Source organism: Myotis davidii, unplaced genomic scaffold, assembly GCF_000327345.1.
Source record: "Myotis davidii unplaced genomic scaffold, ASM32734v1 scaffold27, whole genome shotgun sequence".
NCBI classification, from domain to species: domain Eukaryota; kingdom Metazoa; phylum Chordata; class Mammalia; order Chiroptera; family Vespertilionidae; genus Myotis; species Myotis davidii.
The window spans coordinates 3,295,961-3,304,773 of record NW_006297821.1 but is presented as its reverse complement, the minus strand read 5'-3'; the positions used below and the strand labels follow the sequence as shown (position 1 = coordinate 3,304,773).

The following is an 8,813-nucleotide window of genomic DNA, read 5'->3' as shown; positions in this document are numbered from 1 at the left end:
AGCTGCCCTCGCGCTGGGCAGCTCGGGTTGGCGCTGCCGTGGCAACGAGCTGAAATCCCCGTGGGGAGCGTCGCTTTAGCCACTTCTGCAAAAGGGGATCTCCCCGTCCCGGGAAAACTGGAAGCTATTTTTTTTTCTTTTTTTAAACCGGAACGACCAGTCAGTGTGTTGAGAAATGGTTGAGAGCCTTCGGAATTGATGGCAACCGGAGAGAGAGGAAGGCTTTTTTTCAAGACTAGTGGTTGAAGATGCCTCTCTTTCTCTCTCACTTTTGTCTTTCCGGGTAGTTCCTTAAAAGAAAGAGCCTTTGGAAATCGAATGGTAGCGCATTTATTGCATCCAGCTGAGAAAGCGCTACAGTGAGGGACTGCTTCCAAGAAGTTAATATTAACAGTTTGGAAAGGGGAACTCCTTAAATAGCCAGCTGCAGCATATAGAGCCAATGTGTGAGACTGTTTTAAAATTACAAAGTAAAATGAACGAAAGTAATCTTAAATAATCTTACCAATTTGTAAAAGCCAGGACTGAAGGATCTAGGCCTTTTTTCTATGTTTATCCTGCATGGGGGTTTGAAAATGGATTAAACTTAAGCAGTCATTTAATCAGAATTTCACAATTTGATTAGTTCGTGGTATTTGTCCTGCTATCCCCGATGAATCATTTCTTATTAGAAATACATTGCAAACTTAGTTTCTACATAACCTTATAATGGAGGGTTTTGGAATACTTATTTAAGACCCAAATTCTTGAAGTGATCTTAAGTTAAAAATTTTTCCTTGTTGGTTAGAAAAAAAAATGGCTCCCAACAAGAGATGCAGTAGATAATAAATCCTTATTATATTAATTGAACAAAATGGAATATTTTTAAATGAGTTTGTGACTTAAAGGACAGATACTTCTTACATTTATGTTACAGTAATACTGTCTTACATTTATTTAACAGTATTGATTTTTTTGTGTTCCGTGATCTGATGGGTCCGCTTCTTCCTATATCTCATTATTCCTATCGCTCTCAGATCCATTCCCGATTATAAAACATCGCTTTAGTGTGGGGCAGGGTACAAAGTTGGAAGTAGCAATTGTAGGAAATCAGTGATGCTGATGTACACAAGTAGGATGAATCTGGCGAGAGTCCGTTTCCCCAGGGGAAGTGTGGAATGGTAGTGCAGAATGTGGGAAACGTCAAAGAGGGTCCAGTTCAGCGCTTGTCTTACTCCAGCGTTCTCCCTTCTAAGTGCACCATTAGTGATCAGAAGCTTGCAGTCTTCTCAGGCAGCTCCTCCCTTCATTAGAGAGCTGTGACTCAGAATACTACTCTTCCTTATATGGAGCTGAAGTTGGTTACTTTCTAACTTCTTTCCATTGCTCCTGTTTCTACCTTATGAAATCATATAGAGCAATCCAATCCTTTTTTAGAGCATGGCTGTTTCAGCTCTTTAGATACACACACATGAATTTCTCACTGGCATAGACTATTTTCTCTCTGTATCCCATGCCGCCTTCATAATGTCTGTACGGAAATTGGTTTGAAATTCACGTTTGTTGAATGACTGAATGAAGGTAGCCATCATTTTCTTCGGAAGGCATCGTTTTGTCCTGTGTATAAATCTCTGTTTCCTTGTGTCTTTCCTTTTATGGGGTAGTGTCCAGGCTCATAAGCATCCTGATTGTTCTGTTCTGAATATGTGCCAATAAAGTTAAGATCCTTTGAACACTGTGACCCCTAGAAAGGCACACACTATCCAGCTGTGGTCTGATCAGTCCAGAGGTGAGCAGGACTCCTGTCTCCCATGCTTGAGATACTACTGCTGCTGCAACATGCATCACATTAGCTTTTCTGATATCCACATCCTATTGCGCTTGCTGCCGTCAGATTGAACTAAAACTTGTGGTCAACTAAACCATTGTTTGTCTTACATATGTGGCGATTAAATCACTGTACTTGCCCATTTCACAGTTGTATGTATGTGTTTGGACACAGGTATTAATTTGACCCCTTAGGTATTTTTCCCTATTAGATTTCATTTTATTAGAATGAGCCCATTTTTCTGGCTTATCATTGTGTTTGTAGATCCTGGCTCTTTTCATAATATATTTTATGAGCCCCCTAGTTTCATGTCAACTGCACATTGGATGCCAACGGTAGTATGTATAGTAATCTTCTACATACTCATTCAAGTTATTGGTAAAATTGTTGAACAGGAGAAGGCCACAGATTGAGTCCTGAGGCTTGTCAGTGGACCTGCCCTTCAGGTGGAGAGCAGTTCATTAATGAGCACTTGTTATGTTTATTCAAACAATTGCCTAGCTACATAATTGTACTGTTAGCCATCTTATGTTTATCTTATCTGTATGGGTATAGTAAGAACCTGGTCAAATACCTTGTTGAAATCTGACCTACACACCATTTTTACTGCTTTTTGATGTATGATCTATTTATAAACACTCTTAAAAAATGAAAGGAAATTAGATTAGTATAATTCAGGCTGGTTCCACAAATGCTTACCACTTTCTTTGCTAAGCAATTGGAAGCTATTTTTTAAGTAAATAATCTGAATTTAGAAAAAGATTGATGTCAAGTGTACTTGGATTTTTGTTGGCAACCCTTTCCATTAGAGAGAGAGAGAGAGAGAGAGAGAGAGAGAGACCCACCGACCGACGTTTATTTGCTCTGTTTGCTCTTTTCCAGTCTTTGGCAGCCTTCTGAGTTTCCATGCTTTTTTCACTGGCAGTGATTCAGTGATCCCATTCACAATGCACTTTGTTTCATTTAAAGCACCAAGATACTACATTATTGGTCTCCTCACCTGTACTGGGCAGGGCATCAGTGTCCTGTCCCCACCCTCACCCCACTCCCCCCACTTTTTTTTTTACCCAAATATAATTTTTCTTGAAAAGAAGTAGAAGTTCTAGTTGAGAAGTTCTGTTTTCTTTTTGGCATTCACAAGCATTACATCAGTCCTAAGCAGAATTCCTTTAACCCCTTCCCCAACAATTTTTTTGTTAAAAACGTTTCTTTTTCAGACTAATTTTTTTATTTTGGTTCTATATAGTATTTTTGATGCTGGTTATGAAAACAGTTTGTAACTCGTCTTCCTATAAACCATATTTTTTTACCATATTTTCTTAGTATACTCGTCGACGACTGAAAAAGAACATTTTGTGAAAACGAGTATACACGTTTCTGCCGGGGAAGGGGTTAATTCTGTTGAACATGTATTGAGTACCTTCTCTTTGTGAGACATTGTTATAGACATTAGGAATACAAATATGGATACAGGTGGATCTCACCCTTTAAGCAGACTATAAGGGCATAATTTATGCTGTATTTATTTTTGTATTCCTTTTAAATCACAAATGATATGGGTGAGAGAACGTATCAGCTTGTTCACCAAATCAGAAAATGTGAAAGTGAGAAGATTACCTTGATGCTTAGGAAATTCAGAACAAATAAAGGAAGCTTAGTTTTATATGGTCGACGTTAAACTTGTGAAACTCATAAACTTATGAAACAGAAAAGGCTGAAAATATATGAATTTATAAAAAACTTTTAAATTTATACATTCAGTATATATTTATAGATTCAGTGCTTAATGTATGATTAAAGGAAATCATTCGTGTATTTGGATAATAATAGATTTTTAAGGACCATGTCTGGAAGGGGAAACTGTAATCTGCTGTGTCAGTCACTCTCAAAGATAGATTATTGGCTCTGAATCTGAAACTTTATTTTTTCCCTACTAAGGAGTGGTATTGTGTTGAATTAATCAGTGAAGGATTCTAAGAGGAATTTTTAAAAATATATGTCTTTTAAAAAAAATTGATTTCAGAGAGAAGAAGGGAGAGGGAGAGATAGAAACTAAATGATGAGAGAGAATCATTGATCAGCTGCCTCCTGCACACCCCCCATTGGGGACCAGGCTCAACATCTAGGCATGTGCCCTGACCGGGAATTGAAACAGGGACCTCCTGGCCGAAACCGGTTTGGCTCAGTGGATAGAGCGTCGGCCTGCCTACTGAGGGGTCCCAGGTTCGATTCCGGTTAAGGGCATGTACCTGGGTTGCAGGCACGTCCCCAGTGGGGGGTGTGCAGGAGGCAGCTGATCGATGTTTCTCTCTCATCGATGTTTCTAACTCTCTATCTCTCTCCCTTCCTCTCTGTAAGAAATCAATAAAATATATTTAAACAAAAAAAGAAAAAGAAACAGGGACCTCCTGGTTCATGGGTTGATGTTCAACCACTAAGTCACACTGCCCCCGGCCAGGCCAAAGAGGAGTTTTGAGAGAGAAAAAGACATGGGTTGGTCAATGAAGAGGGATGGGAGAGAATAAGTCATATGCAGATATTGTAAAGTTGATTTTTGTGGCTGGAGTAGATAGAATATTTACTGTATAGGAATAAGAAATTGGATTGTTGAGATGTGAGTCAAAGTTATAAACAGGAAAGGTGGGGAAAACAGGAATTTCATTTTATGGAGATCTTGCTATCATAGTGATAACATGGATAGTAGGGGAATAAAACTAGCAAAGGATATTATTTTGGTATTAGTGTAAAAAATAGATTGAAATTCATGCAACAAGATCCATATAATGGAATAGATTAGATTTGGAGGGGGAGGAAGGCTATAAAGGACTTGTAGAATTCTGTTAGGCAACTTGGTTGGATGGTGGTGACATCTATGCACTAACAACCAAATACTGGAGAAGAACTAGGTTTGTTGATCCTGAATCCTGAATCCAGTTTGGATCATAAATTCAGGAAGACTGTGGATCTAGTTTTGGATCTATTGAGTTTAACTTGCCTTGTCATCACATGGTGATGACAGTTGGCTACAGTGGTCTAGAACTGAGGAGAGGTCTGCACCAGAGGTAGTATGGAAGTCATTTACCTATTTATAGATTGCAGCTTTAGCCTTGAGGAAGCATGAGATACACCAAGGGAGAGACTATAGTATAAGAAATGAAGAAAATACTTAGCTTTTCCTTTAGAGCACTAACATTCAGGGTCTGGCTATAGGAGGATGAGCTGGCAGTAGAGCCTAAGAAGAGATGGCCAGAGAAGAAAAATCTGACAAGTATCATACTGTAGAAGCCAAGAGAAATGAATATTTTAAGAAAAAGTATGAACATGAAATCAGTTTTCAGCAGGTTACTTATTTCTTAGATATTGGTGAAATATACAAATAGTCATTTTATGACTGAAGAAGAGTATGAAAGTTTTAGTCCTGCAACACCAACTTCAGAAATACATTTAATTGCAGTATTAGTCAAAGCTATTCAAGACAGTGAATTTTTCAAGGTGGGAAGAGGAGAAATAGAATGCCAGGAGCTGAGACTTAGGACACAAGGATAATAGTATTTATTGATTTAGTGGTTGCTTTTCACCAGAATAAGCTTATTATGTTAAGCACTTAATAGGCGATTATGTCATTTAACAGTTGAGGAAAAAGGCTTCGAAAAGTTAAATGCCTTTCCCATGAGCATATAGCTAGTAGGAAGTAGAGTCTGGATTTGGGTCCAGGCCTGTCTGTTTCAGGGACCAGGATTCTTAACCACCATGGGTACTATAGAGCAATTTAACATTAATGAGCAAAATCAGCAGTTTTTTTGCTCTGTTAAAGCCAATGATGGAGAAACTTTTTAAGAAATGAGTGGCAAATTGTATCAGTTTCAGTAATGAAACACAAAAGAATGAGAACTCTTATTCTTTATGGGATAGAGAATGAAATTCAAATTAAGAGTTAAAGAAGATGAGGTGATTAGAAGGTGATGGGGTAGGTGGGGTGGAGGAGTGTATGTGGTGTGATGTAGGTGCCACCCACAGAACTCAGAATTGACTTAAAAATCACATAATAGATGAGCTCAGCTTTCTGCAGAATACACCTTAAAAGATGTCTTTTTCAGGTTGAAAACAGGAAGAGTAGGACCTGATGTATGTAGTTTAATAGATGATATTAACATATCTAAAGAAAGACTGTCACAGCAGAAGGTGGATGGGCAGCATGGAAATATAGAAAAATGGGAATTGGAGAGGCAGGATTTGGAAATGATTTTTTGGGACTGTTCAGAGAAGGTGATACACTGCCCAGAGGCTTAAATGTCTGGTCCCTATGACTGGACTATCCCAGCAAATGTTTAGTTATAATTTGGCTTTCTGTTAATAGATTTCCTATAGGGAGAGAGGGAGCTGATTAGAGAATTTAACTGTTGGGACCTTAGGCCAAATATATGCTTCGTTAGTTAGTATATTAGCATTGTGGTTTTTATGTTATTCTATTTGTTCTGTTTTCTTACTTATACCCAGCTCAGAAAATAAAGTTCTGACCTCCCTAGGGTAATGAAAGCTGGTTTTTCTAAGGGACATCTCAGTCATATCAATAACAATAGCTACAGAAAATATATTCAAGAAGTTTGACAATGAAAATTAGGGGGGAATTAGAGTGGTAGTTTGATGGGATAGAGGAATCAGCTAAAGCTTCTTCTTTTTTTTTTTTTTTTTTAAGAATGAGGGATCTTGTCCTGGCCAGGTGGCTCAGTTGGTTGGAGTATCATCCCATGCACCAAAATGGTTGCAGGTTTAATTCTTGATCAGGGCACATTCTGTATCTAGTTTGTGGGTTTAGTCCCGGATAGAATGTGTACGGAAGGCAACTGATCGATGTTTCTCTCTCACATAGATGTTTCTTTCTTGCTCCCTTCCTCTCTAAAATCAGTTAAAAACAAAAAAAGAATGAGGGTTCTTACCATGTGTGGTGGTTAAAGGAAGAGAATACAGATGTTAAGAGGACAAGTGTGAGATCAAGTTGAATGTTTCCTCGAAGCTTTTCCAAAGGTAGAGAAAACTGATGGGTGTTTTCCCATCCAAGTGGTACTTCAATGGTGGACATACATCAACTTCAACAATATATATACCTAATACGCAGAATGTCCCCTCGGGAGTTCGACCGGCTGGGAGTTTGATCACTTGTGACGACTTGCGCTGACCACCAGGGGGCAGCGCAGAATGAAGGAAGGCCCAAGCCAGTGGTCGGCAGCCGGGAACCAAGAAAGGGAGGCCCCGGCTGTGCATGAATTTTGTGCACTGGGCCTCTAATGATAAATAACACAGAATGCTTGTATGTGGACACAGTTGTAATCATGCTTGTGTCCTCTCAAAATAAAAACAAATTTTGTATGAGTATTAAACTTTACCAACTGTTTCAATTGATATGATCATGTGATTTTTCCTCATTAGCCTGTTAATATGGTGGATTATATTGATTGATTTTCAAATACTGATCCAACCTTTCATCCCTGGATAAAGCGAGTGGGTTATGGTGTATAATTATTTTTAAATATTGCTGAGTTTTATTTGCTAATAGCTTGTTAAGGATGTTTATGTCAATATTTGTGAGGGATGTTGGCCTGTAGGGTGTTTTTTTTTTGTACTCTCTCTGTCTAGTTTTGGTATCAAGTTATTACTAGCTTTGTACAATGAATTGGCAAGATTTCCTCCCTCTTTTCTAGAAGAGATTGTTTACAATTGGTATCAATTTTTAAAAAACATTTGGTGAAATTCTCCAGTTAAATCATCTGGGTCTGGAGATTTATTTTTTAGGAGTTTAAAATAACTAAGATAAGATGTGGTAGTTTGTAATTTTTGAGTAATTGGTCCATTTTATTCTAAGTTGTTAAATTTATGTGTATAGAGATTATAGTATTCCCTAATTATACTTTTGATGTCTGCGTAGTCTTTAGTGCTATCCTCTGCTTCATCCCTCAGACTTACAATTTGTGTCTTTTCTCTTTATTCTCTGTCACTCTTGGGAGAGGTCTGTCAATTTTATTGACCTTTTCAAAGAACAAGCCCTTTGTTTTCATTTATTCATTTATTTTCTCTATTGTTTTTCTGTTTTTAATCTCATTGATTTCTATTTTCATCTCACTTCAAAGACGGCTATCTCCAATAACCACATTCCCAGCCACAGGACTAGGTTGTCTGGCTCGGCCCCACCTCCCCACACAGCCTCCTCTGTTTTGGTGACTTTGGTTCGTTTTGATAACTGACCATTTGGACCACTTTAGTTGCTTGTTTTTTTTTTTTTTTTTTTTTTTTTAGCTTCTTGAGGGTGGGAGCTTAGATATTTTTAATTTGAGATTTTTCCTCTTTTCTCATATATGATTTGTTGCTATAAAGATGCCTCTCAGCATTGCTTTAGCTGGGTGCCACACTTTTGGTATGTTTTATTTTCATTTTTCATTCAGTTCATTGTATGCTTTGATTTCCCTTGAGACATTTTTCTGATTCATGGGTTATTTAGAAGTGTGGTTTAGTTTGGAGATTTTCCTGTTAAGTTTCTGTTAATTGATTTCTAGTTTGATTCCATGTGGTCAGAGAACATATTTTGTAGAATTTGTGTTATTTTAAAACTGTTCAGGTTTGTTTACTGGCCCAGGATGTGGTCCAGGTGTCATGGATACTTTTAAAAAAATGGGTACTCTGCTGCTGTTGGATGAAATGTTCTGTAAATATCTCTGTTAGATTCTGTTGATTGGTTGTGCTGAGTTCTTCCACATCCTTGCTTATTTGCTATGTGTTCTGTCAGTTGTTGAAAGAGGAGTGTTGATGTCTCCCACTAAACTGTGGATTCATTGATTTCTCTCTCTAAGTGTGTCAGTTTTTGATTCACATACATTTGTAGCTTCTGTGATTGGTGCATACACTTTTAGAATTTCTGTGTCATCTCATTAGATTTACTCTTTTGTCATCATCCATGTTCCTCTTTATGATAATTTTCTTTGCTCTGAAGTCTACCTTATGTGATATTAATATA

At 37.8% G+C, this 8,813-nt stretch overlaps 1 protein-coding gene across 1 annotated transcript in view; it reads left to right on the top strand.

Annotated features, from left to right (window-relative positions):
• LOC102753447 (chromosome unknown open reading frame, human C3orf70) overlaps window positions 1-8,813 on the top strand; it is a 49,003-nt gene that overhangs the window by 712 nt on the left and 39,478 nt on the right. The window lies entirely within an intron of this gene.